The sequence below is a fragment of the Oncorhynchus keta genome, unplaced genomic scaffold (genome assembly GCF_023373465.1).
Source record: "Oncorhynchus keta strain PuntledgeMale-10-30-2019 unplaced genomic scaffold, Oket_V2 Un_contig_963_pilon_pilon, whole genome shotgun sequence".
NCBI classification, from domain to species: domain Eukaryota; kingdom Metazoa; phylum Chordata; class Actinopteri; order Salmoniformes; family Salmonidae; genus Oncorhynchus; species Oncorhynchus keta.
The window spans coordinates 62,663-72,500 of NW_026290622.1; the positions used below are offsets into that span (position 1 = coordinate 62,663).

The 9,838-nt window shown below is 47.1% G+C and overlaps 1 pseudogene; it reads left to right on the forward strand.

Annotated features, from left to right (window-relative positions):
* The first annotated feature begins 582 nt into the window (after positions 1 to 582).
* Positions 583 to 9,838, forward strand: part of LOC127927155 (IQ motif and SEC7 domain-containing protein 3-like) — a 98,338-nt pseudogene continuing 89,082 nt past the window's right edge.

The following is a 9,838-nucleotide window of genomic DNA, read 5'->3' on the forward strand; positions in this document are numbered from 1 at the left end:
CGTCTTGTCACCCACCATTACTTTTCTTTGCTCTGAGTAAATGTTCAGGTGTCCAATATTTTTCCACTCTAATGACCATTTTTTGTGTTGAGGGAGTGTTAAATTGTCCGTCCCATTTTTGTGACCTTAACATTTACATGTTCAGGTTCATGTCCATTTGCATTAGATCCAATCAATGTCATTGTGTTTCAAAGGTCGTCATGGTCACCTCTTGTCATTTGGAAGTAACTGCAGCCTTATTTGATTGGAAAGTATCACATTCATTGTATGTTTGGCAATTTAAAGAAGAGGTATTCAGGGCATGTCTTTGTACATGTGGATGCTGGTGTGTAGAGACGGCATCTTGTTCATCTTGAGGGAGAACCAAGTGCTAAGTGGTATTATGTATGTCCTTTGTATTTGTGTTGTCTCCCTGCTTTTATCTCCAACTCCTCTGCCTACAGCCAAATCCCTCTTCATGTCATAGAATGTTTTGTTACCCAACTGCCTTGTACTGTCAACTGCTGCATGTAGCGTTGAAATATCCAAGCAGCTCAGTTTCACTCATACCTCTCCTGTCTCCCTCTCCTCCGTGTTTTCCAGATCGAAATGTTAGAGCACAAATACGGCGGCCACCTCATCTCCGCCGCGCTGCCACCAAGATCCAGACCGCCTTCCGCCAGTACCAGCTCAGCAAGAACTTCGAGAAGATCCGCAACTCCCTGCTGGAGAGTCGCCTGCCGCGGCGCATCTCCATGCGCAAGGTGCGCGTGCAGAACGCTGAGGGCTTCTCCGCTGAGCGGGCGCTGGCCGAAGGCTGCAGCCTGGCGGGTATCCCCTAGTGCGCCGCCATCACTGCCCGCCACAGTGGGCGGCACCCTGACCGACCTGGAGGACTCATTCACAGAGCAGGTGCAGTCGTTGGCAAAGTCCATCGACGACGCACTCAGCAACTGGAGCCTGAAGACCATGTGCTCCTCCAGGAAGGAGGGGCCTATCAGTTCAGTGCAGAGTCCTTCAGTGCGGCCGGGGAGGAGGAGAAGTGGGAGGAGGAGGGTTGGACCAGGCTTTTCTCCAGAGCATATCAGGTGGGGAGAATACAGGCGACCTGCCCCGCAGCGCCAGCAAGCTGCTGATGGCCTTCCGCGATGTGACCGTTCAGATTGACAATCAGAACTTCCGCATGTCCTCCTCCGTCATGGAGTCATCGGCCTCTGTCTCCATGGGCAACTGCGTCCAGCAGCAGCAGGGGGTGCAGCCACCACCCCCACCATGCCCACCGCTCCCCCGCCCTCACCCCTAAAAACACTCCCCTCCTCCCCTGAAGAGGTCACCGCCGAACCCACAGACCCTCCTGTCCCACCCCACGAGCCCCCTCCGCCCCGGAACCAGTGGTAGAAGTAGAGGGGCAGGACGCCGACTTCCCTGCGCCCCCGCCCAGTGAAGAGGAGCTAGAGGAGGAGGAGGGCCAGCAACCCCCCTTGACCCCCCTGGACAAACTAGCCAACCCACAGCCCCCGGAGGTGGTCATCCAGCCCGTCCAGCCACCTCAACCCCAGGATGGTGCACCCTCAGTGGTAACCCCATCCACCGAGGCCCTGGAGGCCAAGCGGAGCGGCTCGGAGACGGCTGAAACCAGTTCCGAGCAGATAAGCTGCAGCAACAGCACTTCCATGGAGGCACGCTCGGCATCGGAGGCCTCATCCAAGGAGGCCCTGCAGGCCATGATCCTCAGTCTGCCGCGCTACCACTGCGAGAACCCGGCCAGCTGCAAGTCGCCCACACTCTCCACCGACGTCATGCGCAAGCGCCTCTACCGCATCGGCCTCAACCTTTTCAATGTGTGAGTACCCAACCATTCCCTCCTTACCCAGGCTGGGTTAGTGAAATAAATATTGTGGACATTAGGTGATGATGTTATTGCTAAAATCTAGCCAGTGATCGGCGAATGGGAGTGAGCTGACAAAAATTAATCCATGGACAAACAATGCTCTTACATGACACACACACACACACACACACACGCACACGCACACTCACACTCACACTCACACTGACACTCACACTCACACTCACACTCAAACACACACACATACGGGGTGGGGTTTACAATCATGGATCTCACCATGAGACAGCACTTTATCTTCTGTAAGTTTCTCTATGATTTTCACTGCTCTCAGCTTGCAGTTTCTCTATGATTTTCACTCTCTTTCTCTTTCCTGCCCTCTCTCATTCTGATGTCGTGGAAATTTCCTCTATTTACCAAATCATGGGAGCAAACCACACACATGTCAGAGTTAGTTATAAAAGTCCATCTTTAATTATATGAGCTCTTATCACAATCCTGTGACTCTCAGATAAATTCAGTGTCTCCCAGTGAATTCCCTCCGAGAGTCCCCTTACAATGCAACTGAGTTCCTTTAATAGCAAAGACACACATAGTCAGACAGCATAGACATAATTCATCGTTCAGCTTTGTCTCCTTTCCCAAACCCCAGAACCATAAACCAAATCCTCCATATCAACAGGCATATATCAAATTGTCATTTATATACAACCCACTCTAAAAACACAAACTCCTGGACAAACTCACGGATAGGGAGGTGAGTGACCCTACAGGTCAACAAAGAGGAGCATAGAATGATTCCACACACTGCAAACCCTCCTTTCCCCACTCGGAAAGGTAGGGAGTAAAAGATATGTTTACACATGATGACACTTTGACTCTCCCCTCTCATGTGGCCCAGGCAACTTAGTCCTGACATAGAACAGATAACTGCCAATGGCCACCACTGTAGTACAACAAAATACATTCTTATGAGAAGTAACTTACACACATTAGATGAATATTAAACATCTTACAAATGTTACCAACAAATTCTGATAATTCCACGACACTGACGACACATATAATTCTCTATTTACATCTCTCACACTAAACATATCTTTCTATTTATACCTGTTCTCTCTCTTTCTCCCTGCCCTCTCTCTCTTCTGACTACACATATCATTCTCTATTTACATCTCTCACACTAAACATATCTTTCTCTATTTACACCATCTCTCTCTTTCCCTGCCTCTCTCTCTTCTGACTACACATATCATTCTCTATTTACACCTGTTCTCTCTTTCTCCCCTGCCCTCTCTCTTTCTGACTACACATATCATTCTCTATTTATACCTCTCTCTTCACTAAACATATCATTTCTATTTACATATTTAAACATATCCATTTCTCTCTCTCTCTCCGCCCTTTTCCTCCCCCCCCCTCTCTCTCCCTCCCTGCAGCTGTGGTTAACCGCCTCTGTTCTGCAGAGCGCCCGTCACCTTCTGTTTGTCTTCGCGCCCAGAAATATCTTCCTCTTTTATCTGCGGTTGTCCCTCTCCCCCTTATATGGTCCATATCCACATAAGCCGAGATCAGCCTGGAGAGGGAGAAACTGTATGCCATGATCCTCAGATTAGAATGCCACAGATGTCGTCATTAAGGGACGTCTCTATATTGTCCTCTAATAGTTGTTTTAAGCATGGAGCGTCTGTGAACCTCCCCGAACGAGAGGGCGAGAGAGTGTGAGGGAGAAGGTGGTGGGGAGAGGGGGATAAGGAGATTGGGAGAGAGCTGCAGAAACGGCCTCCATGTAAAGCTCACATGCTGCAGCATCATCACAGCAGACACACACACACACACACAAATATAAACACACAAAAATATAAACACACACACACTTACTCAATTATATACACACACACACACACACACACACACACACACACACACACACACACACACACACACACACACACACACACACACACACACACACACACACACACACACACACACACACACACACGCACACACACACACACACACACACACACACATACATTCGGAAAGTATTCAGACCCATTTTTCCCCCACATTTTGTTATGTTACAACCTTATTCAAAAATGGATTTAATTCATTTTTGTTCCTCATCAATCTACACACAATACTCCATAATGACAAAGCAAAATAGTTTTTTTGACATTCAGACCCTTTGCTATGAGACTCGAAATTGAGCTCAGTTTCCATAGATCATCCTTGAGATGTTTCTACAACTTGATTGGAGTCTGTGGTAAATTCTATTTATTGGACATGATTTGGAAAAGCACACACATGTCTATATAAGGTCCCACAGTTGACAGTGCATGTCAAAGCAAAAACCAAGCTATGTCGAAGGAATTGTTCGTAGAAGGGTACCAAAACATTTCCGCAGCCTTGAAGGTCCCCAAGAACCTTTAAGATTAATTTAAGAATCATTCTTAAATGGAAGAAGTGTGGAACCACCTGACTGTCCAAACTGAGAAATTGGGAGAGAAGGGCCTTGGTCAGGGAGGTGGCCAAGAACCCGGTGGTCACTAACACAGAGCTCTAGAGATCCTCTGCGGAGATGGGAGAACCTTCCAAAAGAACAACCATCTTTGCAGCACTCTACCAATCAGGCCTTCCTGGCTAAATTCCCAATCTGGCCCTCAAACCATCATGGTCACCTAATAATCCCCAGTTTACAATTGGCTCATTCATCCCCTCCCCCTGTAACTATTCCCCAGGTCGTTGCTGCAAATGAGAACGTGTTCAGGTAAAGTCAGGTAAAATAACGGATAAATAAATAAAATAAATGGTAGAGTGGCCAGACAGAAACCACTCCTGAGTAAAAGGCACATGACAGCCCACTTGGAGTTTGCCAAAAGGCACCTAAAGGACTCTCAGACCATGACAAACAAGATTCTCTGGTCTGATGAAACCAATGTCTGACGTGGCATTTGGCCTGAATGCCAAGCGCCACGTCTGGAGGAAACCTGGCACGGAGGAAACCTGGCACCATCCCTACGGTGAAGCATAGTGGTGGCAGCATCATGCTGTGGGGATGTTTTTCAGCGGCAGGGACTGGGAGACTATTCAGGATTGAAGCAAAGATGAAAGGAGCAAAGTACAGAGAGATCCTTGATGAAAACCTGCTCCTGACTGCTCAGGACCTCAGACTGGGGCGAAGGTTCAACTTTCAACAGGACAACAACCCTAAGCACACAGTCAAGACAATGCAGGAGTGGCTTTGGGACAAGTCTCTGAATGTCCTCGAGTGGCCCAGCCAGATCCTTGACTTGAACCTAATCGAACATCTCTGGAGAGACCTGAAAATAGCTCTGCAGCGACGCTCCCCATCCAACCTGACAGAGCTTGAGAAGATCTGCAGAGAGGAATGGGGAGAAACTCCCCAAATACAGGTGTCAAATCAAATCAAATGTTATTAGTCACATGCGCCGAATAGAACCGGTGTAGACCTTTCAGTGAAATGCTTCCTTACGAGCCCTAACCAACAATGCAGTTTAAAAACGTATGGATAACAATAAGAAATACAAGTAACAAGTCATTAAAGAGCAGCAGTAAAATAATAATAGTGAGACTATCTACAGGAGGGTACCGGTACAGAGTCAATGTGTGGGGGCACCGGTTAGATGAGGTAATATGTACATGTAGGTAGAGTTATTAAGTGACTATGCATAGGTGATAACAACAGAGAGTAGCAGCGGTGTAAAGAGGGGGGAGGGGCAGTGAACATAGTCTGGGTAGCCATTTGATTAGATGTTCAGGAGTCTTATGGCTTGGGGGTAGAAGCTGTTTAGAAGCATGCCAAGCTTGTAGCGTCATAACCAAGAAGACGCGAGGCTGTAATCGCTGCCAAAGGTGCTTCAACAAAGTACTCAGTAAAGGGTCTGAATACTTATGTAAATGTCATATTTATAAATATATATATCTTAGCAAAATTACTAAAAAAGACTGTTTTCGCTTTGTCATTATGTTGTATTGTGTGTAGATTGATGAGGGAAAAAAACAATTGAATACATTTTAGAATAAGGTAACGTAACAAAATGTGGAGTAAGTCAAGGGGTATGAATACTTCCCAAATGCACTGTACCCACACACACACACACACACCCACACAAATACACACATCCACACACACACACAATTACACACACAAATACACACGCGTGCAAATATACATACACACACACACACACACTAAATACTGGTGTCTTTGTAAAAAAACCCACGTGAGATCAGAAGGCTTTAATGGGGCTCTCCAGACAGACTAAAAGAGCTGGACCAGCACTTTCTCTGCTGTTTGAGGAGGAGGGAACAGGATGAAGAGGTGTCTAGAGGGCTCCTCTCATATACACTGTATCTCCCAGAGAGAGGGACAAAGAACGAGAGAGAGAATGAGAGAGGGAGAAAGAACGAGAGAGAGAATGAGAGGGGGAGAAAGAACAAGAGAGAATGAGAGGGAGAGAAAGAACGAGAGAGAGAATGAGAGGGGGAGAAAGAACGAGAGAGAGAATGAGAGGGGGAGAAAGAACGAGATAGAGAATGAGAGGGGAGAAAGAACGAGAGAGAGAATGAGAGGGGGAGAAAGAACGAGAGAGAGAATGAGAGGGGAGAAAGAACGAGAGAGAGAATGAGAGGGAGAAAGAACGAGAGAGAGAATGAGAGGGGGAGAAAGAACGAGAGAGAGAATGAGAGAGGGAGAAAGAACGAGAGAGAGAATGAGAGACGAAGAAAGAACGAGAGAGAGAATGAGAGGGGGAGAAAGAACGAGAGAGAATGAGAGGGGGAGAAAGAACGAGAGAGAGAATGAGAGAGGGAGAAAGAACGAGAGAGAGAGAGAATGAGAGACGGAGAACGAACGAGAGAGAGAATCAGAGACTACAGAATGTGGGATACAGTGAAAAGAGTGAAATTAACATGTGAACAAATGATAGAATGAGAATGACAGAGAGAAAGAATGAAACAACTTGCATGGAAGGAGTGGGATAAAAAGAGAGGGGGAGAGAAAGAGGCACATTTTCAAATCATCTTTCGTAGATTCACATCCTCTCGCCTCTCCTCCTCCTCAAAACGCATAGGAAAGACTAAAGGAGATAAATCCAGAGAGAGAGAGAGAGAGAGAGAGATAGAGAGATAGAGAACAGTATTTGCAAGGTTGTTCTGAGTTTACTCATCTGAAACTATTCCCAGCACCTTGTTAATTATTCATGTTATTTATATGAAAGTTCTGATGGATGTTTAAAGCGATTTCAGTTCCATAGATGGTATGAAAATCCTATATTCCCCAACTGATGTCTTTTGAAAGTATACAGATAACACAAATATTATCCTAGGCATCCCTTTAAAGCACATTAATTCATGAAATACATGCACGCACTCAATTATGCTAATCTGACATCCATTTTGTGATTACTCATAAAATAGCCTGTTCTGTGTTTTGCAACTCCTAGCGTTATTATGTCATACTGAATACACATAGAGTACAGAAGATAAGGATGCTTGGCAACGGTGACCAAACATCTCCCTTTTCAATCAGTGTTCAAATCCTCCTTCAAGAATAGTTCAGTCATATGCTGACATGATCTCCGGTATCAAAGCTGTCTCAACACAAATCGAGTGTGAATGATCATGCATTTAATATATGATAATATTGAAGTACTTGCAGGATATTTCCATATAACACCATCTCTGCGTTGCCCATCTACATGAGACTCAAGTCATTAGCAAGTTTGAGATTCCCAGTTACTCCTGGTGTTATAGGGTAGTGTGCAGAAGAATTCAGGATCTGTGGCAGAGTAAAAGGAGCCTCCTGTTATATGCTTTTAATTCAATAGCACTGAACACTTCCCTCTGCATTCAACTCAGCCACCATGCCCACTCCTCAGCTCAGCCACCATGCCCACTCCTCAGCTCAGCCACCATGCCCACTCCTCAGCTCAGCCACCATGCCCACTCCTCAGCTCAGCCACCATGCCCACTCCTCAGCTCAGCCACCATGCCCACTCCTCAGCTCAGCCACCATGCCCACTCCTCAGCTCAGCCACCATGCCCACTCCTCAGCTCAGCCACCATGCCCACTCCTCAGCTCAGCCACCATGCCCACTCCCTCAGCTCTGCCACCATGCCCACTCCTCAGCTCAGCCACCATGCTCAGCCACCATGCCCACCTCAGCTCAGCCACCATGCCCACTCCTCAGCTCAGCCACCATGCCCACCTCAGCTCAGCCACCATGCCCACTCCTCAGCTCAGCCACCATGCCCACTCCTCAGCTCAGCCACCATGCCCACCTCAGCTCAGCCACCATGCCCACTCCTCAGCTCAGCCACCATGCCCACTCCTCAGCTCAGCCACCATGCCCACTCCTCAGCTCAGCCACCATGCCCACTCCTCAGCTCAGCCACCATGCCCACTCCTCAGCTCAGCCACCATGCCCACTCCTCAGCTCAGCCACCATGCCCACTCCTCAGCTCAGCCACCATGCCCACTCCTCAGCTCAGCCACCATGCCCACTCCTCAGCTCAGCCACCATGCCCACTCCTCAGCTCAGCCACCATGCCCATTCCTCAGCTCAGCCACCATGCCCATTCCTCAGCTCAGCCACCATGCCCACTCAGCTCAGCCACCATGCCCACTCCTCAGCTCAGCCCTCCCATGCAGCATAAGAGACATTTTCCATTTCAATTCTGCTGCTTTTTCCTTTTGACTGCTCAGTCCGTTTTAGAATTCAATTGCCGCTCTGCCATTCACTCTGCCTAGTGAAAAGTGACTAAGTCAAGCCCAGATAAGGACTCCCAAGACAAGTGTCAGACAGATGCATGATGGGTACACGGCAGGGGGCGGCTGTAGGGGGAGCAGTGAGGGGGAGCAAACAGCACACCTGGAAATATCTCTGAAAGGAGAAGACTTGACACGAAATTAACCTCCTACCATGGAGTATCCTCAAGGGCCCGGCTACCCTCTTTGAAGATAATGGTTCGGGCTATTCTCCATCTGTAGATATTAAGAGTGAAAAGGCCATTGACTGCCTAGATGGAACCAATCAGTCAGAGTACAAAAGGGGTGGATCCTAAGAATAATGGCAAACCGTCCAAGGCCCGAATTCTTCATTAGCAATTCCGTTGCAAGTGGAGGATGTAATTAAAAGTTCCAGGCCACTGAGGGAATTCGGGCCATGGGAAATGTCCTGAAAAGTTTTGAGAACATTGGGTTGAAGCAGCATATTTTCCTCCCTCCCTCGCTAGTGCGATTCTTTCCCACATCCAAAATATCAGAAGTATCCAACATACTGGATGTTCCTAACTCCTAACTCGTAATGAATGTTTGTTGAGATGGAAGTAATGGTGCAGTGTGGTGGAATGAGTGGCAGATGAGGGGTCCTCGGAGCTGAGTGCTGAGTCACCGGAGACTCCAGGTGCATATGCCTGCTCAAAAATGCCCTATCATCACAGTGTCTGACAGGGCTCAGCTAACACTCATTCTCAAAAAAGTATTTCTCAAAATTCCAGGAACTTTCAATAGACTCCCTAGTTTTTCTGAAATCCTGGTTAGAGGATCCCGGAATCAGGAAGGAATAAGCAGGAAATTCGGAATCCTCCAACCAGGATTTCTGGAAAACCAGGGAATTTAACCTTAGTTATCAAAACAAGTGAAATCTAATTGTATTAGTCACATGCGCCGAATACAACTTACTTACAGTGAAATACTTACTTACAAGCCCCTAACCAACAGTGCAGTTTCTAAAAAATACAGATAAGTTATGTCATTGACAGAAGGCACATCCATTTTTATTTTGTCCTTATCTCACTCTCCCCTCAAATGCAGAGGTATGGTTTGTTGAGCTTATTCAGCTAACCTGGCTAGTAGTATCTCGTGTATTATGCTAAGGAAAGCTAATTTGGCTAACCTGGCTAATATCCTGTCTGTATAGACTATGGTAGGAAGAGCTAATATGCTTAATATCCTGTTTATGTATACCCGATGGTAGGAAG